Source organism: Oryctolagus cuniculus, chromosome 15, assembly GCF_051225735.1.
Source record: "Oryctolagus cuniculus isolate XC-2025 breed Fujian yellow rabbit chromosome 15, ASM5122573v1, whole genome shotgun sequence".
Classification (NCBI taxonomy): Eukaryota; Metazoa; Chordata; class Mammalia; order Lagomorpha; family Leporidae; genus Oryctolagus; species Oryctolagus cuniculus.
In genome coordinates this window covers 86,743,336-86,769,011 of record NC_142881.1, presented here as the reverse complement: position 1 = coordinate 86,769,011, position 25,676 = coordinate 86,743,336, and positions in this window count along the sequence as shown.

The following is a 25,676-nucleotide window of genomic DNA, read 5'->3' as shown; positions in this document are numbered from 1 at the left end:
AGGCTCCCTGAAGGGAAAAACAATCTTTACATAAGCTAAGATGGCTACCTCTCAAACATTCTGACAAGGAGAGACAGAGCCAGTAATTCACAACACACAGCCCTGTCTTGTTCCCTTTTCATTTGTCTGAATTTCACAGACAGGTAGAAAAGTCAGGGTTTTAAACTGGTGTTTGACTTGGTTTCAAAATGTGATAATCAATCTTCACACGCAGCTCATAACGAAAGTGTTTAGATAGCTAAAACCCACACAGGAAAAAATACAAGGCATGGAGAACTCTGACAATGAAATGGTCATCTAAACCTTTAAATGAGCTCAGATTGGATGATCAAAGACTCCAAGTTGTCATTTCCTTCAACTGCAAGTCGGTCTTACCAGGCAATGTTTATAGCAGTTTTGTTGGTAATAACAAAAAAAAAAAAAAAAAAAAAAAAAAAAGAGAGAGAGAGAGATATAGAATTCTGATACCATTCTATGGGAGCATGGTTAAGCAAATTTTAGTATATCCTTACCATTTGATTCTACTCATCAATAGAAAGGAATGAAAGGCTGATACAACAACTTAGATAAATCTAAAAAGTCAATCCCCCAAATTTACCTATTGTACAATTCCAAACACATATACACTAATATATGTATATATACAAAAAGCAATTTTGAAGTTCATGGAAAATGTGTATTATGAAAAATCTATACATGTGTTTTACACCAAAACGAAATTAGGGTGAATATTTGACCTAACAATTAAGACACTCGTTAAGACATCTGTTGCTCCCCCTCTTCGTGGAGGAACGACACAGGACCCTGCGCTGTTCTTTTCTCTGCTCAGCCCTCCCCGGGTTTGCTGCTGGTTCTTCCCGGGTTGGCTACCGACCCTTCCACCTCCGTGGAAGGGCGGTTCCCCCTGGCCACTTTCCCCACTTCCGCGGGGGAGCGGCACACCGCCGGCCGGCTCTCTCGGGGGCTGCACAGGTGTTCCTTCAGATAGATGTTCCTGGTGCATGTTGTCTCTCTCCTCCTTTATAGTCCTCTTCCACCAATCCCAACTCTGCTACCCACACGCCGAGTACGCTGCTCTCCTCCAATCAGGAGCAGGTCCTGCTGTTTATTGGTTGAACTGGAGGCAGCTGAGTAGAAGCTGTTTCCTCCTCTCCCAGCGCCATATTGTGGGAGAGCAGATGCATAGAATAAGTCTTTTTTTTTTTTTCACCCCTGTGTTATCTTTTTTTTTTTAAATTTTTTTTTATCTTTTATTTAATGAATATAAATTTCCAAAGTACAACTCATGGGTTACAATGGCTTCCCCCCCCCATACCGTCCCTCCCACCCACAACCCTCCCCTTTCCCACTCCCTCTCCCCTTCCATTCACATCAAGATTCATTTTCCATTATCTTAATATACAGAAGATCAGCTTAGTATAACTTAAGTAAGGATTTCAACAGTTTGCTCCCACACAGAAACATAAAGTGAAAAATAATAGATGATTTTTTTTAAAATGATGATGAAATCAGATCAGACCTCTTGTCATGTTTAATCCCAGTGAGAGTCAAGTTGGGAATTGATAATTTCTTTTTTCTTTTTTTTTTTTTTTACAGAAGATCAGTTTAGTGTACATTAAGTAAAGATTTCAATCGTTTGCACCCCCATAGAAACACAAAGTGAAATATACTGTTTGAGTACTCGTTATAGCATTAAGCCTCAGTGTACAGCACATTAAGGACAGAGATCCTACATGAGGAGTAAGTGCACAGTGACTCCTGTTGTTGACTTTACAAATTGACACTCCTGTTTATGGCATTAGTAATCTCCCTATGCACCAGTCATGAGTTTCCAAGGCTATGGAAACCCCTTGAGTTCTCCAACTCTTATCTTGTTTAGACAAGGTCATAGTCAAAGTGGAGGTTCTCTCCTCCCTTCAGAGAAAGGCACCTCCCTCTTTGAAGACCTGTTCTTTCCACTGGGATCTCACTCACAGAGATCTTTTTGCCAGAGTGTCTTGGCTTTCCATGCCTGAAATACTCTCATGGGCTTTTCAGCCAGATCCGAGTGCCTTTAGGGCTGATTCTAAGGCCAGAGTGCTATTTAGGACATCCGCCATTCTATGAGTCTGCTGAGTATCTCACTTCCCATGTTGGATCACTCTCCCCTTTATTTATTCTATTGGTTAGTGTTAGCAGATACTAGACTTGTTTATGTGCTCCCTTTGACTCTTAGTCCTTTCATTATGATCAATTGTGAACTGAAATTGATCACTTGGAATAGTGAGATGGCATTGGCACATGCCACCTTGATGGGATTGAATTGGAATCCCCTGGTATGTTTCCAACTCTACCAATTGGGGCAAGTCAGCCCGAGCATGCCCCAAATTATACATCTCTTCCCTCTCTTATTCCCACTCTTATGTTTAACAGGGATCACATTTCAGTTAATTTTCAACACTTAAGAATAACTGTGTGATAATTACAGAATTAAACCAGTCATATTAAGTAGAACAGACAAAAAAAAAATACTATGAGGGATAATGTATTAAGTTGTCCATTAGCAGTCAGGGCTATGCTGATCAAGTCACCATTTCTCATAGTGTCCATTTCACTTCAGGAGGTTTCCTTTTTGGTGTTCAGTCAGTTGTCACCGATCAGGGAGAACATATGGTATTTGTCCCTTTGGGACTGGCTTACTTCACTCAGCATGATGTGTTCCAGATTCCTCCATTTTGTTGCAAATGACTGGATTTCGTTGTTTCTTACTGCGGTATAGTATTCTAAAGAGTACATGTCCCATAATTTCTTTATCCAGTCTACCGTTGATGGGCATTTAGGTTGGTTCCAGGTCTTGGCTATTGTGAATTGTGCTGCAATAAACATTAGGGTGCAGACCGCTTTTTTGTTTATCAATTTAAACTCCTTTGGGTAAATTCCAAGGAGTGGGATGGCTGGGTCGAACGGTAGGGTTATATTCAGGTTTCTGAGGAATCTCCAGACTGATTTCCATAGTGGCTTAAACAGTTTGCATTCCCACCAACAGTGGGTTAGTGTCCCTTTTTCCCCACATCCTCGCCAGCATCTGTTGTTGGTAGATTTCTGTATGTGAGCCATTCTAACCGGGGTGAGGTGAAACCTCATTGTGCTTTTGATTTGCATTTCCCTGATTGCTAGTGACCTTGAACATTTTTTCATGTGCCTGTTGGCCATTTGGATTTCCTCTTTTGAAAAATGTCTATTGAAGTCCTTGGCCCATCTCTTAAGTGGGTTGTTGGTTTTGTTTTTGTGGAGTTTCTTGATCTCTTTGTAGATTCTGGTTATTAACCCTTTATCTGTTGCATAGTTTGCAAATATTTTTTCCCATTCTGTCGGTTGTCTCTTCACTCTCCTGACTGTTTCTTTTGCAGTACAGAAACTTCTCAATTTGATGCAATCCCAATAGTTGATTTTGGCTTTGACTGTCTGTGCCTCCCGGGTCTTTTCCAGAAATTCTTTGCCTGTGCCAATATCTTGAAGGGTTTCTCCAATGTTCTCTAATAACTTAATGGTGTCAGGACGTTAGATTTAGGTCTTTAATCCACGTTGAGTGGATTTTTGTGTAAGGTGTAAGGTAGGGGTCTTGCTTCATGCTTCTGCACGTGGAAATCCAATTATCCCAGCACCATTTATTGAATAGACTGTCCTTGCTCCAGGAATTAGTTTTAGATCCTTGATCAAATATAAGTTGGCTGTAGATGTTTGGATTGATTTCTGGTGTTTCTATTCTGTTCCATTGGTCTATCCATCTGTTTCTGTACCAGTACCATGCTGTTTTGATTACAACTGCCCTGTAGTATGTCCTGAAGTCTGGTATTGTGATGCCTCCGGCTTTGTTTTTGTTGTACAAGATTGCTTTAGCTATTCGAGGTCTCTTGTGCCTCCATATGAATTTCAGCATCATTTTTTCTAGATCTGCGAAGAATGACTTTGGTATCTTGATTGGTATTGCATTGAATCTATAAATTGCTTTTGGGAGAATGGACATTTTGATGATGTTGATTCTTCCAATCCATGAGCATGGAAGATTTTTCCATTTTTTGGTATCCTCTTCTATTTCTTTCTTTAAGGTTTTGTAATTTTCATCGTAGAGATCTTTAACGTCCTTGGTTAAGTTTATTCCAAGGTATTTGATTGTTTTTGTAGCTATTGTGAATGGGATTGATCTTAGCAGTTCTTTCTCAGTCATGGCATTGCTTGTGTATACAAAGGCTGTTGATTTTTGTGCATTGATTTTATATCCTGCCACTTTGCCAAACTCCTCTATGAGTTCCAATAGTCTCTTAGTAGAGTTCTTTGGATCCTCTAAGTACAGAATCATATCGTCTGCAAAAAGGGATAGTTTGACTTCTTCCTTCTTGATTTGTATTCCTTTGATTTCTTTTTCTTGTCTGATGGCTCTGGCTAAAACTTCCAGAACTATGTTAAATAGCAGTGGTGTGAGTGGGCATCCCTGCCTGGTGCCAGATTTCAGTGGAAATGCTTCCAACTTTTCCCCATTCAATAGGATGCTGGCTGTGGGTTTTTTATAAATTGCTTTGATTATATTGAGGAATGTTCCTTCTATACCCAATTTGCTTAGAGTTTTCATCATGAAAGGGTGTTGAATTTTATCAAATGCTTTCTCTGCATCAATTGAGATAATCATATGGTTTTTCTTCTGCAGTCTGTTAATGTGGTGAATCACATTGATTGATTTGCGAATGTTGAACCATCCCTGCATACCAGGGATGAATCCCACTTGGTCTGGGTGGATGATTTTCCTGATGTGTTGTTGTATTCTGTTGGCCAGAATTTTATTGAGGATTTTTGCATCTATGTTCATCAGGGATATTGGTCTGTAATTTTCTTTCAGTGCTGCATCTTTCTCTGGCTTAGGGATTAAGGTGATGCTGGCTTCATAGAAAGAATTTGGGAGGATTCCCTCTTCTTCGATTGTTCTGAATAGTTTGAGAAGAAATGGGATTAGTTCTTCTTTAAATGTCTGGTAGAATTCAGCAGTGAATCCATCTGGTCCTGGGCTTTTTTTGTTGGGAGGGCCTTTATTACTGTTTCAATTTCTGTTTCAGTTATGGGTCTATTTAGGTTTTCTATGTCTTCCTGGTTCAATTTTGGTAGATTGCATGTGTCCAGGAATCTATCCATTTCTGATAGGTTTTCCTGTTTGCTGGCATACAGGTCCTTGTAGTAATTTCTGATGATTCTTTTTATTTCTGTGGTGTCTGTTGTTACGTTTCCTTTTTCATCTCTGATTTTATTGATTTGGGTCTTTTCTCTTCTTTTTTTAGTTAGTTGGGCCAATGGGGTGTCAATTTTGTTTATTTTTTTCAAAAAACCAGCTTCTCGCTTGGCTGATTTTTTGTAATGTTTTTTTGGATTCAATCCTGTTAATTTCTTCTCTGGTTTTAATTATTTCTCTTCTCCTACTAGATTTGGGTTTGGTTTGCTGCAGTTTTTCTAGGTCCTTGAGGTGCGCTGAAAGCTCATCTATTTGGTACCTTTCCAATTTCTTGATATAGGCACCTATTGCTATAAATTTGCCTCTCAATACTGCTTTTGCTGTATCCCATAAGTTTTGATATGTTGTGTTGTTGTCTTCATTTACTTCCAGAAAGTTTTTGATTTCTCTTTTGATTTCTTGAATGACCCAGTGTTCATTCAGGAGCATGTTGTTCAGTCTCCATGTGTTTGCATACTTTCTGGGGTTTCCTGAGTTGCTAATTTCCAGCTTCATCCCGCTGTGGTCTGAGAAGCTGCATGGTATGATTCTAATTCTTTTAAATTTGCTGAGATTTGCTTTATGTCCTAGTATGTGATCAATCCTAGAGAAGGTTCCATGCGCTGCTGAGAAGAATGTGAAGTCTGTAGATGTAGGGTTGAAAGTTCTGTAGATATCTGTTAGATCCATTTGGGCAATAGTGTCAATTAAATCTGCTGTTTCCTTGTTGATCTTCTGTCCGGATGATCTGTCTATTTCTGAGAGTGGAGTATTGAAGTCCCCCAGTACTATTGTATTGGAATCTAAATCTCCCTTTAAGTCCCTTAACATATCTTTTAAATAGACCGGTGCCCTGTAATTAGGTGCATATACATTTATAATAGTTACATCTTCCTGTTGAATTGAACCCTTAATCATTATATAGTGTCCCTCTTTGTCTCTCTTAACAGTTTTTGTATTAAAGTTTATTTTTTCTGATATTAATATGGCTACACCTGCTTTTTTTTGGTTTCTGTTGGCGTGGAATATTTTTTTCCAACCTTTCACTTTCAGTCTGCATGCCTCTTTGTTAGAGAGATGTGTTTCTTGTAGGCAACAAATAGTTGGGTTGTGTTCTGTGAGCCAGTCAGCCAGACGGTGTCTTTTAACTGAAGAATTCAGACCATTAATGTTCAATGTGACTATTGATACGTAGTGACTTTGCCCTGCCATTTTCCCGGAAATATTTTCTAGTATATGCTTTGAGCTTCCCATGCTCTTTTACTGGTAGGTGTTCTTCCTGTCCCTTCTTTCATATTGATGGCCGTGTTTCTGTGTTTCTGAGTGTAGCACATCTTTAAGTATCTTTTGCAGGGCCGGACGAGTGGCCACAAAGTCTTTCAATTTCTGTTTGCTATGAAAGGTCTTTATTTCACCTTCATTCACAAATGAGAGCTTGGCAGGATATAATATTCTGGGCTGGCAATTTTTCTCTCTTAGCACCTGTGCTATGTCTCGCCATTCCCTCCTAGCTTGTAGGGTTTCTGATGAGAAGTCAGCTGTGAGTCTGATTGGAGATCCTCTGAGAGTAATCTGACGTTTCTCTCTTGCACATTTTAGGATCTTTTCTTTATGTTTCACTGTGGTAAGTTTAATTACCACGTGTCGTGGTGAGGATCTCTTTTGGTCATGTTTATTGGGGGTTCTATGAGCTTCCTGTACTAGGATATCTCTGTCCTTCTCCAAACCTGGAAAGTTCTCTGCTAGTATCTCACTAAAAAGGCCTTCCAATCCTTTCTCTCTCTCCATGCCTTCAGGAACTCCTAGAACTCGAATGTTGGTTTTTTTAATAGTATCCTGTAGATTCCCAACAATATTTTTTAGGTTTCTAATTTTCTCTTCTTTTCTTTGGTTTGACTGTATGTTTTCCTGTGCTCTATCTTCTAAGTCCGATATTCTCTCTTCTGCTTCACCCATTCTGTTTTTAAGGCTTTCTAATGTGTTTGTCATTTGATCTATTGAGCTCTTCATTTCATTTTGATTTCTCTTCACTATTACACTTTCCTGTTCTACTAGTTTCTGAGTTTCATTTTGACTCTTCCTTAAAATTTCATTTTCACGAGAGAGATTTTCAATCTTGTCCATTAAGGATTTCTGTAGTTCAAGGATTTGCTTTTGAAAACTTCTAAATGTTCTTATCATAAATTTTTTGAAATCCGTATCTTGCATTTCTTCTATCTCATCATCTTCATACTCTTGGCTTGGGGTGTTTTGCTTATTTGGAGGCATCATAGTGTTATCGTTGATCTTGCTCCCTCTGTTTCTGTGTTTGTTACTCGGCATAGTTAATTCTTCTTGCGTCACTGTGCGTTTTTTTTTTTTTTATACTGTGTCCGTGTTAAGTGGACTGCCTGCTGTTGGAGGAGCCTTGGAGGCTTGAGATGGGTGCGGCCTGAGAGCTCTGCCTGGTTCTTCCTGGTTAAGGGTGTGCAAAGGTGACACCCTCAGGTTATGCGTGGTAAATCTCTCTCTTTTTATTTATTTATTTATTTTATTTATTCAGGGGGTGAGTAACACCGCAGGGCAGGGCTGTGCAGAATTGATGGTATTTAGCTTCCAGTCTTTGGCTCCTCTGGACTCCCACTGGGTTGCCTAGGCTACTGAATTGTAGTGACTCAGTTCCTTAACTCTCCCCCATTGATATGTAAATCCAGAGAGGAGGCCTGCTCTTTGTCTCTTGGGAATTCTTCAAGCCTTGCAGCCTTGTAACCTTTGCAAGGTTAGGGGGAAGAGAAACCCCGAAGCTTTTTTTTTTTTTCCTTCTTTCCGGTAGTGAGTTTGCTGCACTTTCCGGCCCCCCTCTAGATTCTGACCCCCGTTTCCCCACCAATGTCTCGGGTTATTGAGCTCACCTCCCCTTCCAGCGCCGATGTGTGGACTCGGAGCCCTGAGCGTCCCAAGTCTCCCCGCTGTTGTCTGTGTGGCATGCACTCCCCTTGGAGCACTGGCGCGCTGACCCTGGGGCTTCTGCGGCTCGGTCCCGTGACTTGGCTTCTGCGCGGTGGGCGACCTTGTTCTCCCAGTAGGTCCTCCGATTCACGGCTGCTGCATCCAGAAGGGTTTCCCTGCAATTTTTTTTTTTGGTTCTATTTTCTGCGGCTACCGTAACTCCCCTTTTATTAAACTAAATTTTCCCGGACTATCGGTGCGCGCCCTCACTATTCCGCCATCTTGGCTCCGCCCCTAGAATAAGTCTTAATTCCAGTAACTTAGTCTAGTCCGAGTTGCTCCCAGTTGCTCCCCACAGACATCCATTTTCCTGTTGGAGTATTTGGGTTTCACTCCTGCACTTCTGATCCCCACTTTCTGCTAATGTAGATCCTAGGAGCCAGAGATCATTGTTCAAATGGTTGGGTTCCTGCCACCCACCTGGGAGACCTGAATTGAGTTTTCATCTCCTGGATTTCTAGCCTCAGTGTAGCTCTAGCAATTGCAGGCATTTTGGAAGTGAAGCTGCAGATGGGAGCTCTCTCTCTCTCTCTCCTCTCTCTGAATCTTTTTTACTTATTTTTAAATTCTGTTTTCCATGAACTTTTTGAAGCCCCTTACTACATAAATATCTATATCTATATAAACATATACATATATATTTGAAATGATATATTTTTAAATGATAACATTTTAAAAGCAAACAGATTAATGATTGCCTGAGAATATGGGGAGGGGACACTGATGAAGGAGGAAGGGGTGAAGAAAGAAAGGAAGATAAGTGGGTGTGAAATTAAAGGGCGACCAACTGGAAGAATCCTAGAGGTGATGGAACAACTCTGTATCTTGGCTGCGGTGAGATATACATGAAACTACATGTGTGATGAAACTACATAAGTTAAACTGATGAAATCTGAGTAAGATCAATGGATTACGTCAACATCAATATAAAGGTTATAATATTGCTTCATAGTTTGTAAGATGTTATCATCGAGTAAAGGGCACCTGGTATTGCTAAGTATTATTTCTAACAACTACATGCATGTGAACCTACAAATTTCTCAATAAAAACTCCAGTATATAAAAAGGACTACCTTGCTACCAGTAGTCACTGTTTCTCTACCAGAATCTACAGCATGTGAAGTAACCAACCATTTGCCCAAAGTTGTGAGATTTCTTGAGGTACAGCTCTTTAAAATAAGGACAGTCTCTAAGTCTCTCTCTCTCTTTCTCTCTGTGTGTGTCCACACATTCAATGAAAGTTATTAGTTGTAAGATTTTTACTGCTTAAAACTGACTGGGTTTCTTAAAAATGGTCAAGATGCTGAATTTTATGTTACATGTTTTACTACAATTAAAACAAAACAAAGAAAAATGAACCTGGGACTATCTAAGGCAGAAGGGAACAAGTTGCTCACCTTAGGACTATTAATGCCTAAAACCAAGAACATCAGGGCCAGCACTGTGGAATAGTGGGTAAAGCCACTGCCTGCAGTGCCAGCTTCCCATATGGGAGCTGGTTCGAGTCCTGGCTGCTCCACTTCTGATCTGACTCTCTGCTATGGCCTGGGAAAGCACTGGAAGATGGCCCAAGTCCTTGAGCATCTGCACTTATGTAGGAGACTTGAAAGAAGCTGCAGGATCCTGGCTTCAGATTGGTGCAGCTCTGACCACTGCAGCCAATTGGAGAGTGAACCAGCAGATGGAAGACCTCTCTCTCTCTCTCTCTCTCTCCTTCTCTATGTAACTCTGACTTTAAAATAAAATAAATAAACCTTTAAAAAAAGATACTAAAGAAAAAACAACAACCAGGGACATTATGGTGGAATCACATTGGTGGTTCAAGCCTGCCCACTCCTTAGGTTCAGAGAATAATGCTCATCTGCAAATTTGAACATAGCAAACTATCTATATTCTCCCAGGACAGTTAGACTATAGGAAAACAGGGCAAGCTCAGAGAACTCCCAGGAGGGACTATCTAACCAACGAAACAGACTACTTAGGTTTTACTTGCTAATTATGCTTTAAGATTTAGCAAAGACTTCACTTTTTCAGCAATCCTTGGCTTCCACCCTACTCAAGGTCAGAGCTTGTAGAGACACTTCTTGCTCTCTACACTTCAGAATACGGTAGCTCTGTGTTTAACCAAACACATAGAAGAGGAGAGAAAGAAATAGAGAAGAGAGAGAGATGATAGAGGTGACAGACATACAGATGGAGAGTGATAGATCTTCCCATCAGACTATGAAACCTTAGAAGTTTTTACTTGCCCATGTTTTCTTTTTTTAAACTTTTATTTAATAAATATAAATTTCCAAAGTACAGCTTTTGGATTACAGTGGCTTTTCCACCCCATAACCTCCCTCCCACCCACAACCATCCCATCTCCCGCTCCCTCTCCCATCCCATTCACATCAAGATTCATTTTCAATTCTCTTTATATACAGAAGATCAATTTAGTATATACTAAGGAAAGATTTCAACAGTTTGCACTTACACAGAAACACAAAGTGTAAAGTACTGTTTGAGTACTAGTTATACTGTAATTCACATAGTACAACACATTAAGGACAGAGATCCTACATGGGGAGTAAATGCACAGTGACTCCTGTTGTTGATTTAACAATTTACACTCTGAGCGGAGCCAAGATGGTGGAATAGTGAGGGCGCGTGCCGATAGTCCGGGAAAATTTAGTTTAATAAAAGGGGAGTTACAGTAGCCTCAGAAAAAAGAACCAGGAAAATATTGCAGAGGAAACTCTTCTGGATCGAGTGGCTGTGAATCGGAGGACCTACTGGGAGAACAAGGTCGCCCACCGCGCGGAAGCCGAGCCACGGGACCGAGCCGCAGGAAGCTGCAGGGTCTGCGCATCAGTGCTCAAAGGGGAGTGCGTGCCACACAGACAACAGCGGGCAGGCTTGGGACGTCCAGGGCTCCGAGTCCACACATCGGCGCTGGAAGGGGAGCGGACCTGCGTGGAGAGCGTGGGAGCCCACAGTTCGGGACACCAGCGGCAGACAACACACCAGCGCTGGAACGCGAGGTGAGCCAAACCTCAATAGCCCGAGACACCGGCAGGCAAGCGGAGAGAGGAGTCTAGAGGGAACGACCCCCTGGGGGGGGGGAAGTTCACCAGGCTAGCTGGAAGAGAGAGAGAGAGAGAAAAAAAAAAGGTGACTGGTACGGACACGGGTTTCTCTCTCTCCGCTCACCTCTCAAGGGCGAGCAAGACAAAGAGCAGGCGCCATCTTGGACATACGTCATAAGCAGAGCGACCTCAGGTCTGCACCGGCCCTGAGCCTAGCAGAAAAACCTGACTCTGGGCGGGGCGAATTAACAGGAGATTAGGACCTAGTGAATTTGTGGTGCTACTGAACTGAGACTGTGAAAAAAGAGACGGTGGGGGAGAGAAATCATGGAATTCACGTGAGCACTCTCCAGAGACGCTACAATTCCGTAACTTTGGCAACCCAGTGGGAGACTGAAGGAGAATTTGAGCCCACTCTGAGGGCCGAACAGATTCCCTGTGTGGCCCTTGGGAAAGAGCTTCTGATCTCTGGCTCCTGTGGGTATATCATTTGCCTGCTAACTACCTCCAACTTTGTTCAGCTGTGCAGAATAACTTCCCTTTTGAATCAAAAAAAAAAAAAAAAAAGAGAGAGAGAGAGAGGTTTACCACGCCTAACCTGGGAGTGTCACCTTTGGCACATCAAACAGAGCTCTCAGGCCACACCCATCTCAAGCCCTAAGGCTCCATCAAAAACAGATAGTCCACTTAATCTAGAGTCATAGTATAACAAGAAAAAGCACCACAGTGAAGAAACCAAATATCTCCAATATGCCAAATAACAAACGCAAAAACCAAGGTAATAAAAACAAGGAAGTCACCATGACGCCCTCAAATGAAAAAGACACCCCAATTCAAGATTATGAAGATGATGAGATAGAAGAAATGCAAGAAGCAGATCTCAAAAAATTGATAAGAACATTAAGAAGTTCTCAAAAACAAATTCTTGAACTACCGAAATCCTTAATGGACAAGGTAGAAAATCTCTCTCGTGAAAATGAAATATTAAGGAGGAATCAAAATGAAACGAAACAACTAGTACAACAGGAAACTGTGATAGTGATGAGAAATCATAATGAAGTGAAGAATTCAATAGATCAAATGAAAAACACAATAGAGAGCCTTACAAACAGAATGGGTGAAGCAGAAGAGAGAATATCGGACTTAGAAGACAGAGAACAGGAAAGGATACAGTTAGACCAAAGAAAAGAAGAGGAAATTAGAAATCTAAAACATATTGTCGGGAATCTTCAGGATACTATTAAAAACCCCAACATTCGGGTTCTAGGAGTTCCTGAAGGCATGGAGAGGGAGAAAGGATTAGAAGGCCTTTTTAGTGAGATATTAGCAGAAAATTTCCCAGGTTTGGAGAAGGACAGAGAAATCCTAGTACAGGAAGCTCACAGAAGCCCTAATAAACACGACCAAAAGAGATCCTCACCACGACACATTGTAATTAAACTCTCCACAGTGAAACATAAAGAAAAGATCCTAAAATGTGCAAGAGAGAAACGTCAGATTACTCTCAGAGGATCTCCAATCAGATTCACAGCTGACTTCTCATCAGAAACTCTACAAGCTAGGAGGGAATGGCGAGATATAGCCCTGGTACTAAGAGAGAAAAACTGCCAGCCCAGAATATTATATCCTGCAAAGCTATCATTTGTGAATGAAGGTGAAATAAAGACTTTTCATAGCAAACAGAAATTGAAAGAATTTGTTGCCACTCGTCCAGCCCTGCAAAAGATGCTTAAAGATGTGTTACACACAGAAACAAAGAAACACGGTCATCAATATGAAAGAAGGTAAAGGAAGGAAACCAAGGAAGGAAACCTCACAGCAAAAGATCACAGGGAATTCAAAGAATATATTAGAACTTATCTTTGGCAAATGGCAGGGCAAAGTTACCACTTATCATTAGTCACATTGAACATGAATGGCCTGAACTGTCCAGTTAAAAGACACCGATTGGCTGATTGGGTTAAGGAACAAAACTCATGTATTTGCTGCTTACAAGAAACACATCTTTCCAATAAAGATCCGTACAGACTGAAAATGAAAGGCTGGAAAAAGATATACCATGCCAACAGAAATGAAAAAAGAGTGATCATAGCCATCTTAATATCAGACAAAATAAACTTTAACACAAAAACTGTTAGGAGAGACAAAGAGGGGCACTATATAATGATTAAGGGATCAATTCAACAGGAAGATATAACGATTATCAATGTATATGCACCTAATTACAGGGCACTGGTTTATTTAAAAGATTTGTTAAGGGACTTAAAGGGAGACTTAGACCCCAATACAATAGTACTGGGGGACTTCAATACCCCACTCTCAGAAATAGACAGATCAACAGGACAGAATATCAACAAGGAGACAGTAGATTTAAATGACACTATAGCCCAAATGGATCTAACAGATATATACAGAACTTTCAATCCTACAGCTAAAGATTTTACATTCTTCTCAGCAGTACATGGAACCTTCTCTAGGATTGACCACATACTAGGCCATAAAGCAAGTCTCAGCTAATTCAAAAGAATTAGAATCATACCATGCAGCTTCTCAGACCATAGAGGAATGAAGTTGGAAATTAGCAACTCAGGAATCCCTAGAAAGTATGCAAACACATGGAGATTGAACAACATGCTCCTGAATGAACACTGGGTCATAGAAGAAATCAAAATAGAAATCAAAAATTTTCTGGAAGTAAATGAGGATAACAGCACAACATACCAAAACTTATGGGACGCAGCAAAAGCAGTGTTAAGAGGAAAGTTTATATCAATAGGTGCCTACATCAAGAAATTGGAAAGGCACCAAATAGATGAGCTTTCAATTCACCTCAAGGATCTAGAAAACCTACAGCAAACCAGACCCAAATCTAGTGGGAGAAGAGAAATAATTAAAATCAGAGAAGAAATCAACAAGATTGAATCCAAAAAAACAGTACAAAAAATCAGCCAAAGGAGGAGCTGGTTTTTTGAAAAAATAAACAAAATTGACACCCCATTGGTCCAACTAACTAAAAAAAAGGAAAGACCCAAGTCAATAAAATCAGAGATGAAAAAGGAAATGTAACAACAGACACCACAGAAATAAAAAGAATCATCAGAAATTACTACAAGGACTTGTATGCCAGCAAACAGGGAAACCTATCAGAAATGGATAAATTCCTGGACACATGCAAACTACCTAAATTGAGCCAGGAAGACATATAAAATCTAAACAGACCCATAACTGAGACAGAAATTGATACAGTAATAAAGGCCCTCCCAACAAAGAAAAGCTCAGGACCAGATGGATTCACTGCTGAATTCTAACAGACATTTAAAGAAGAACTAACTCCAATTCTTCTCAAACTATTCAGAACAATCGAAAAAGAGGGAATCCTCCCAAATTCTTTCTATGAAGCCAGCATCACCTTAATTCCTAAGCATGAAAAACATGCAGCATTGAAAGAGAATTACGAGCCGGCGCCGTGGCTCACTAGGCTAATCCTCTGCCTTGCAGTGCCGGCACACCAGGTTCTAGTCCCGGTTGGGGCGCTGGATTCTGTCCTGGTTGCCCCTCTTCCAGGCCAGCTCTCTGCTGTGGCCAGAGAGTGCAGTGGAGGATGGCCCAAGTCCTTGGGCCCTGCTCCCCATGGGAGACCAGGATAAGTACCTGGCTCCGGCCATCCGATCAGCCTGGTGTGCCAGTTGCAGCGCACTGGCCGCGGCGGCCATTGGAGGGTGAACCAACAGCAAAGGAAGCCCTTTCTCTCTGCCTCTCTCACTGTCCACTCTGCCTGTCAAAAAATATTAAAAAAAAAGAAAGAGAATTACAGACCAATATCCCTGATGAATATAGATGCAAAAATCCTCAATAAAATTCTCGCCAATAGAATGCAACAACACATCAGAAAGATCATCCATCCAGATCAAGTGGGATTTATCCCTGGTATGCAGAGATGGTTCAACATTCGCAAATCAATCAATGTGATACACCACATTAACAGACTGCAGAAGAAAAACCATATGATTATCTCAATAGAAACAGAGAAAGCACTTGATAAAATACAACACCTTTTCATGATGAAAACTCTAAGCAAACTGGGTATGGTAGGATCATTCCTCAATACAATCAAAGCAATTGATGAAAAACCCACTGCCAACATCATATTGAATGGGGAAAAGTTGGAAGCATTTCCACTGAGATCTGGGACCAGACAGGGATGCCCACTCTCACCACTGCTATTCAATATAGTTCTGGAAGTTCTAGCCAGAGCTATTAGGCAAGAAAAAGAAATTAAAGAGATACAAATTGGGAAGGAAGAACTCAAACTATCCCTCTTTGCAGATGATATGATTCTTTACTAAGGGGACCCAAAGAACTCTACTGAGAGACTATTGGAAATCATAGAAGAGTTTGGCAAAGTAGCAGGATATAAAATCAATGCACAAAAATCAACAGCCTTTGTATACACAGGCAATCCCACGGCTGAGGAAGAACTTCTAAGATCAATCCCATTCACAATAGCTACAAAAACAATCAAATACTTTGGAATAAACTTAACCAAGGACGTTAAAGATCTCTACGATGAGAATTACAAAACCTTAAAGAAAGAAATAGAAGAGGATACCAAGAAATGGAAAAATCTTCCATGCTCATGGATTGGAAGAATCAATATCATCAAAATGTCCATTTTCCCAAAAGCAATTTACAGATTCAATGCAATACCAATCAAGATACTGAAGACCTTCTTCTCAGATCTGGAAAAAATGATGCTGAAATTCATATGGAGGCACAAGAGACCTCGAATAGCTAAAGCAATCTTGTACAACAAAAACAAAGCTGGAGGCATCACAATACCAGATTTCAGGACATACTACAGGGCAGTTGTTATCAAAATTGCATGGTACTGGTACAGAAACAGATGGATAGACCAATGGAACAGAATAGAAACACCAGAAATCAATCCAAACATCTACAGCCAACTCATATTTGATCAAGGATACAAAACCAATCCCTGGAGTAAGGACAGTCTATTCAATAAATGGTGCTGGGAAAACTGGATTTCCACATGCAGAAGCATGAAGCAAGACCCCTACCTTTCATCTTACACAAAAATTCACTCAACATGGATTAAAGACTTAAATCTACAACCCAACACCATCAAATTACTAGAGAGCATTGGAAAAACCCTGCAAGATATAGGTACCAGCAAAGACTTCTTGGAAAATACCCCAGAAGCACAGGCAGTCAAAAACCAAAATTAACATTTGGGATTGCATCAAATTGAGAAGTTTCTGTACTTCAAAAGAAACAGTCAGGAAAGTGAAGAGGCAACCGACAGAATGGGAAAAAATGTTTGCAAACTATGCAACAGATAAAGGGTTGATAACCAGAATCTACAAAGAAATCAAGAAACTCCACAACATCAAAACAAACAACCCACTTAACAGATGGGCCAAGGACCTCAATAGACATTTTTCAAAAGAGGAAATCCAAATGGTCAACAGGCACATGAAAAAATGTTCAAGATCACTAGCAATCAGGGAAATGCAGATCAAAACCACAGTGAGGTTTCACCTCACCCCAGTTAGAATGGCTCACATTCAGAAATCTACCAACAATAGATGCTGGAGAGGATGTGGGGAAAAAGGGACACTAACCCACTGTTGGTGGGAATGCAAACTGTTTAAGCCACTATGGAAGTCAGTCTGGAGATTCCTCAGAAACCTGAATATAACCGTACCATTCAACCCAGCCATCCCACTCCTTAGAATTTACCCAAAGGAAATTAAATTGGCAAATGAAAAAGCTGTCTGCACATTAATGTTTATTGTAGCTCAATTCACAATAGCTAAGACCTGGAACCAACCCAAATGCCCATCAACAGTAGACTGGATAAAGAAATTATGGGACATGTACTCTATAGAATACTATACAGAAGTCAAAAACAATGGTTTAGCTCTCCTGAGAAGATTGTGGTTTCATGAGTTTGAAACAGCACAATCACTCCCAATGCCACTTTGTCCAACAGGATTCATAGGCTGGATCCCCTGCTCCCAAAGCAATGCTTTAAAGTCCATTCCTTCCAGGAGGACCAGTTCAACCAGCAGCCAACAGTCAGCCTTGATAAATATGATTTTAATAAGTGCTAGAAAATCAGGAAATTGCAGGATCTTGGCTTTTGTGATTTTTATCATACTGAGTTCCTTACCAAAAGCTAAAAGAAGAGCCAGTAATGTGTCATTCTTTCCATCAAAAAGTCAGCGGAGAAGAGACATTTTCCTGCAGGTGCTACTGTATACCACATAGAGCCACCTCTGGCAGAAAAAGATGAAATTAATTTGAAAGCAGAGGAGACTTAGTAGCGACCTTGGCAGAGGACAAGGGCTGTTAGCCGGCCCATGGGTCCTCCAAGTTTACCCTAAGGAAAACATCTGACAGAGAAAAATGTGTACTGGCCATCTGTTTGATTGTAATTTCAATGAAAAATTGAAACCATACTTCCACGGGATTAGGTTTCCCTCATTCACCAGAAGGAGGTTACTGTTAACAGCTATGGACCGTGTTAGCATCCCCAACACTTCTACTTTCAGGCTGCTTGCCCACGAGTATACATGAGCTCGGATGCCTTTTCATGGAAGAAACCTCCTCAGTGTGGCCAGAGTTACTAGAGTTAATTTTTAATATGTTGAGGAATAAAGTGGTTGCAATGATGGCAAAAAAGTGGACATATGTCTTACAGATGCAACATTAGAGGAATAAATAAATCTAAAGGCTTTTCCTTTCCGAAAGACAAGTATACTATCTTAATCTTGATCATAAGCAAAAGTGCCCCATAGTTAGCCCATTATACTGCATGAATACTGAATGGAGAGAACACAGTTTGATTGATTTCCACAAAGGGGTGTGTATCTCTGTTTTATTCATACACATGAGAACAGTGTAAGGAAAATGGTCATGTTCATGGTTTGCACAAGAACAAATGTTCAGTAAGGAAAAGCAATGCCCTGGAACCCAACAGGTCTTTCACAGTATGTGTTTGCAAAGAATGCCAGAACTGTTTACAGTGTATAAGTGTCCCATGGAGTTGGTCACCACAGTGATAATTAACGTGTTTAAAGATTCATGAGCTTGTGACCAGTATTTGGAAAATACAGCTGACAATTTAGCAAATGGTAGGGTCCGAGGAAGGAATTCTTATGTCCATGTTTGTACTTACTCATTTTTACCAGATCTGCTGCTTGCCCTGGATTATGGTCCCTGTTCACCTCTTTTGCTGCACTCTGACCATTCACAGAAACATAGAAATCTGCCTCCTGTGACGAGGTGTGTTCTAGGAAAACCAATCTTTCAGAGAAATATTCTCTACTCCAATGGAGTTATTTTAGCATATGGAGCATTGAATAACTTGTGAATGTGTGTAAAAGAAACACAGCTGGCAGGGGAAATGGAGCACATCTGAAGGTCAATCCCTTTGAAAGATCCACAGCCAAAGACTCTTCTGCAGAGTGAGATGAAATCATTCTCCAAGGCAGCTACAGATCAGTGGAAAAATAGCTAGTGCCACCCTGCTTTGTCAACATTATCTGTTAGGTCCCAGAGGAGGCACATTTTTTATGCACTGGCTCTATTTTCCTGCACACACTTGATGCATGGTAACATGAGCCAAATAAAATGATGCTGGTATAATGGCACAGCAGTTTAAGCCATTGTCTGCAATGCTGCCATCCATGAGTTCTGCTTCAAGTCCTACTTGCTCCACTTCCCATGCAGCTCTCTGCTAATGTGCCTGGGAAAGCAGAGGAAGATGGCCCAAGTGTTTGGGCCCTGCTACCCATGAGAGAGATCAGCATGGAGTTCCTGGCTCCTGGCTTTAGCCTGGGCTGGACCATATGGGGAGTGAACCAGTAGATGGAAGATCTCTCTGTGTGTCTGTCCTTTTTCTCTGTATGTAACTGCCTTTCAAGTAAATAAATAAATGCTTTTTAAAAAATCAAATAAAAAACTTTTATATAAGCTCTGCATTTAAACAATCCAAAACATTCCATGTAAATTCAGAATCCAAGAGCCCTTTCAATACAAAAATCATGGAAGTTGGCAACAATCAACCAAACATCACTAGACTTTTAGATTTTACAGTAAGATTAACTCCAGCTCCACCAATATCACTCTAAGCCTGATTTGCCTTTCTGTATTTCTGCTATTGCTTCCATGGGTAGCTGAGTGCCTTAGAGTTGTAACTATTTCCTAAAAGGCTAAATTACTATGAGTGTGGACACCAATAGAAATCACTGTAATAGTTCTCTGGCTGCACGCCAAAACATAATTGACCTCATCTCTTGGAATATGCAGAGATAAAATCATCCAGGACACCAACACTCCCTTAGTTTCTGAATATCTCACTTCATTGTATTGAGAAACTGTTCATCAAGAAAGAATGCAAGTTTTACCCAAATCTTTCCTGGTTCCTGAAGGCAGGGCAAAGCCTTGGTGGGAGACAGATTATGCTGTAAATGCCTAAGGAAGAATATCTTTCCTCTGTGACTAGCCATTGCTGCTCTACTAGATCATGACACTGCTTGTGAGCAAATGAATGAACAAAAACTTGCTCACCTTTGGAAAATGAAATTTAGAGAAAAGACTTGTGTTTCAACAAATTCTGTCTTTTCAATGTACTGAAAAGCAAAGTGAAGAAATGGAAATGATCAGAAATACACAATATGTGCTCCCCATGTATTGGCCTTGGTTCTGAGAGAACACATCACTGTCATCAGGGAACCAGCTCAAAATGCAAATTCTTGGGCTTCCTGCAGAATTAATTGAATTGGAAAGTCTAGAAGTGGAGCCAGGCAACCTGTGTTTCAGGTGATTTTCAGACTTGCTACAAATTTTGAGAACCACTGCTATAGATTAAGGATAACTCAGTGAATAGGTAACTGGAGAAGAAAGATGTTTATAAGATAGAGATTTGAGAAAATGGAAATACCCAAAAGATGGGGCAGTACAGTTGCAGACACTAGATTAATAAAAAATATTTTTTTCATGTTTCCTTTTTTATTTTTTTTATTTTTTACTTTTATTTAATGAATATAAATTTCCAAAGTACGGCTTATGGATTACAATGGCTTCCCCCCCATATCGTCTCTCCCACCCGCATCCCTCCCCCTTCCCACTCCCTCTCCCCTTCCATTCACATGAGGATTCATTTTCGATTCTCTTTATATACAGAAGATTTCAACAGTAAAGATTAAAGATTTCAACAGTTTGCTCCCACACAGAAACATAAAGTGAAAAATAATAGATGATTTTTTAAATGATGATGAAATCAGATCAGACCTATTGTCATGTTTAATCCCAGTGAGAGTCAAGTTGGGAATTGATAATTTCTTCTCTCTCTCTCTTTTTTTTTTTACAGAAGATCAGTTTAGTATGCATTAAGTAAAGATTTCAACAGTTTGCACCCCCATAGAAACACAAAGTGAAATATACTGTTTGAGTACTCGTTATAGCATTAAGCCTCAATGTACAGCACATTAAGGACAGAGATCCTACATGAGGAGTAAGTGCACAGTATAAAAAATATTTTAAAAAAATTGTGATATTTCATCATGTGTCCAACTTGATCTATAAGACATGCTCTTACTGCATTCATTATATGTTGAACTTCTATTTTAATATTTTTTGTATTTTACTAATTAATTAGTGAGGTCTGAAGTTTTATAATTGAAAGAAAACATGAAAATTTAATTATTTGGAAGTCATCACTAAATAAATTTCAAGTGTTAGGAACAAACAAACATTAAGAACCTAAAGAACAGTTTTGGGAGATTCAACAAAGTTTTTTTTTTCTTCTTAACATATTCCAGAGTTATTAGTTCTACATCATAACTAAGAATTTAAGTTGTTTAAAGTAATAAGCAACCAATGCTGTGGTCTAGTACATTAACTATCTGCCTGCAGTGACAGCATCCCTTGTGGGCGCTGGTTCAAGTCTCAGTCTCTCCACTTCCAATCCAGTTCCCTCTCGATGGCCTGGGAAAGCAGTTGAAGATGGCCCAAGTGCTTGGGCCCCTGCACCTTCATGGGAGACCTGGAAGAAGCTCCTGGCTCCTGGCTGCAGATCAGCTCAGCTCCAGCCTGTGTGGTCATTTGGGGAGTGACCAGCAGATGGAAGACTCTCTCTTTCTCTCTCCCCTTCTGTCTCTAACTCTGCCTTTCAAATAAATAAATAAATCTTTAAAAAAATAAAACCAAAGTAATAAGCAATATGATAGTTGACCCAAATATTGTTCCCAATCTTTTCTAGGAGTCTTAAATGGATTTTTATTATCTTGGATGGTTTAAAAGTAACCCAACTAAATGTCAAAGACATGTCTGCCTTCTTATTTCAGTCTATGAATTAATAAGCATAATTTTAATCATTTTTTTCAATAAACACATATTTCACAGCCTTATATAATTTGATTAAAAAAAGGTATTTTTTCTTCTAAAGTGAACCCCCAAAGTATAAAATGGCTACTGAGGGATCAAACATTTAGAAGAAAAATACACTAGAAATATATCTTTTTAAAAGATTTATTTATTTATTTATTTGAAAGAGTTACAGAGAGAGAGGGAGAGACAGACAGATTCTCCATCTATGGTTCACTTGCTAGATGGTTGCGATGGCCAAGGCTGGGCCAGACTGAAGCCAGGACCTGGGAGTTTCATTAAGGTCTCCCACATGGATGGCAGGGGCCCAAGCACTTGGGGCATCCTATACTGCTTTTTTTCAGGCCACTAGAAGGGAACTGGATCGGATGTGGGGCAGCCAGGACATAAACCAGTACTCATATGGGATGCTGGCATTGAGGATGCCTAGAAATATATTTTAAAATAGCTTCAGTGTCTTGAGTGGGTGAATTGGATCATAGTTCTACCATTTTTAATGCTAGCTGGTGTCATGAGACAAGATTCTTCATCTTTTTAGCCACATTTCTTTCTTTTACCATGCTTATAATCTTACCTATCTTAAAAGGCTATAGCCTAGACAGGTTAATGTCTGACAAAGCCTTGGGAAAACATAGTTTGTATACTTTGTGAAAAAAATCTCAATGTTCACAAGCTGTAAGAAGTGTTGTTTTAAAAACATTTAACATAGAAATCTTTGAACTATATATTGTTAAAACATTATAATGTTCCCTGTGGAATCTTTAATTTTTTATTAGTAAATTAAAATTGTCACCCATTATTTAATATGAAAATAGTAGCTAATTCCATTTCTTCTGGACTGTGTTCATAAAAATTGTTTTACATACTAAAAAGTTTATCGGATTGAAATTATTGTTGATTAGGAGTCACCAAAAATGACCATAGTAAGTTTATCTCGGCTTGTGCTTCTACAGGGAGCAATTGTAAAGGGAAACCCTTGACCTTCTGTGTCCACTTTGCAATTTATAGCCCAAAATAGAGATGCTCAAAAAGCTGTTTTGCAATTCCTCTGCCTTCCCAATATATCAAAGGGTCAAGATGATGTGGCCTCTGAGAAAAGGAGACATTTTGGGAGGTGCAAACAGAACAGCAGACTAAATGCTCAGGTGAGCTGGAACCACAGAGACAGATCATCAAACACAGATTTGCCAAACAAGAGCAAAGACACAAATACAGCTGAGAAATGAGCTGACCAAACATAATTTCATGTGAATACAAAGAAATACTAGGAGGCCTGATTCATTGAGATCCTATTAAACTTTTACCACTCTGTAGTTCCCCTAGAGAATTGAGTTATTTGAAAAATGTGACATATCATCTGGTTCATTCAACCTTACAAAGCTAATCCGACTTCTAGGAGAAGACTGCCCCAACACCCCCATTTTGCTGCTGTAATGTTTGATGAAATGTCCTGGTTAAGGGTGATGTGCTGGGTGAGGGGGTAATTCCCCTCAAATAAGCTAACGTTTCTGTGAAGTCCTGGCTTTGCAGTCTATGCTGTTGAATTTTGCAGGGAAGAGGAAGTTTGGCTTTGGGAGTGTCGCTCCCCGTCTTCGTGGAGGAACGACACAGGACCCTGCGCTGTTCTTTCGTCTGCTCAGCCCTCCCCGGGTTTGCTGCTGGTTCTTCCCGGGTTGGCTACCGACCCTTCCACCTCCGTGAAAGGGCGGTTCCCCCTGCCACCTTCCCCACTTCCGCGGGGGAGCGGCACACCGCTGGCCGGCTCTCTCGGGGGCTGCACAGGTGTTATTCGGATAGATGTTCCCCTTAGATGTTCCTGGTGCATGTTGTCTCTCTCCTCCTTTATAGTCCTCTTCCGCCAATCCCAACTCTGCTACCCACACGCCGAGTACGCTGCTCTCCTCCAATCAGGAGCAGGTCCTACAGTTTATTGGTTGAACTGGAGGCAGCTGTGTAGAAGCTGTTTCCCTTCTCAGCGCCATATTGTGGGAAAGCAGATGCATAGAATAAGTCTTAATTCCAGTAACTTAGTCTAGTCCGGGTTGCTCCCCACAGGGAGAAAATCCAAAATAAAGAGACTTGGGGAATACGACTTGTTTGTGCAGGAAGAACAGAGGAGCTTCATGTTTGCTGAGAGTGGACTTTCTAAAGTAGTTACATATGGTTTGCATCTGTTAATCTCTCGAGCACCCTGTATCTTTAGCATTTCATTGCTTTGTGAATTTCCCATTAGTTTTCATTATATAAGAAAAGCATCCTTCCAAAATGGCACCTTTTGAGTTGTAAGCCCTGTGTCTTCCACTAAGGTAGAACAATGTTTTGTGGGGCCAGTGCTGCATAGCGGGTTACACTGCTGCCTGCAGTGCCAACATCCCATATGGACATCAGTTTGAGTCCTGGTTGCTCGACTCCAGTCCAGCTCTCTGCTAGAGCCTGGGAAAGCATTAGAAGATTGCCCAGGTTCTTGGTCCCCTGCACCATGTGGGAGACCTGGAAGAAGCTCCAGGCTTCTGAATTTTGCCTGGCTGAGCCCTGGCTGTTGCATCCATTTGGAGAGTGAAACAACTGATGAAAGACTTTCTCTTTCTCTCTCTCTCCCTCTCCCTCTCTCTTTCTCTCTCCCCCCCGCCCCCCGTAAGTCCACATTTCAAGTAAATAAATAAAATATTAAACCAATATTGTGGTTGTTTCTGTGAGAAGAGCTTCCTGAAAAGATTGTTAATAAATTTACCCCATTCAATTCATTACACAAATGCTTATTGTGTACATATTTAGCTAGACGTAGGATACTTCTTAGTTCTCCCACTAATTCACAGTTTATTAAACATTCACTTGATGTATTGACATTCTTTTGATTATTAACTGGGAATGTTCAAACACAATCAATTTCTGCTTAAAATAATACTATTTATCCATGTACCCTAAGTAGAAACAATGAAGGATGAAGAGTAGGAAACTTGAATCCTAGTCACAGTTCTCCCACCAAATTATTAGGGAATCTTGCAAAAGTCCTTCAACCTGTGTGGTCCTGGTATCTTCTGGAACAAAATAATCAGTTGGATTGGAAAACCATGACAGTGTGCATGTATGTATGTGTGTGTATTTAGTTCTACACAAATGTCTCAAAGAACAGGGCACTATCATGATTTGCTAGGAAATTTCTGTCTCCAATGACACTTATGCTCCTGATGATTCCTGTGTTAATATTTTTATTTCAGCATCACGATGGATAGGAGGCATAGATCACTTGGAATGGACACAAGAGCTGTAGATTCAGAAACTATTTTCATCATAAACTTGACAATGACTTCCATTATGTGCAGTGTCGACTCATTTACTCATCAGAAGGTTAACTGTGTCTGTCAGCTGCACACGGTTGGGTTGAGCCTCTGGTGACTGGCTGCAGCTGTCAGCTGAAAAGCCAGTTAGAAATATATGGATCCTGGGCCGGCGCCGCGGCTCACTAGGCTAATCCTCCACCTAGCGGCACTGGCACACCAAGTTCTAGTCCCGGTCGGGGCGCCGGATTCTGTCCCGGTTGCCCCTCTTCCAGGCCAGCTCTCTGCTGTGGCCAGGGAGTGCAGTGGAGGATGACCCAAGTGCTTGGGCCCTGCACTCCATGGGAGACCAGGAAAAGCACCGGGCTCCTGGCTCCTGCCATCGGATCAGCGCGGTGCGCCGGCCGCAGCGTGCCAGCCGCGGCGGCCATTGGAGGGTGAACCAACGGCAAAAGGAAGACCTTTCTCTGTGTCTCTCTCTCTCACTGTCCACTCTGCCTGTCAAAAAATTAAAAAAAAATTAAAAAAAATATATGGATCTGGACATCGACCTGGGGGCTTTCTGCTCCAGAGGGAGGTATCAAATATTATGTGGATGACGCACTAAACTCTTCCCAGCATCGTCAGGTTTCCACTATGATTGTGATGCTATAAACCGGATAGTAGCTTGCCTCAGTGCTGTGTTCCTCAATG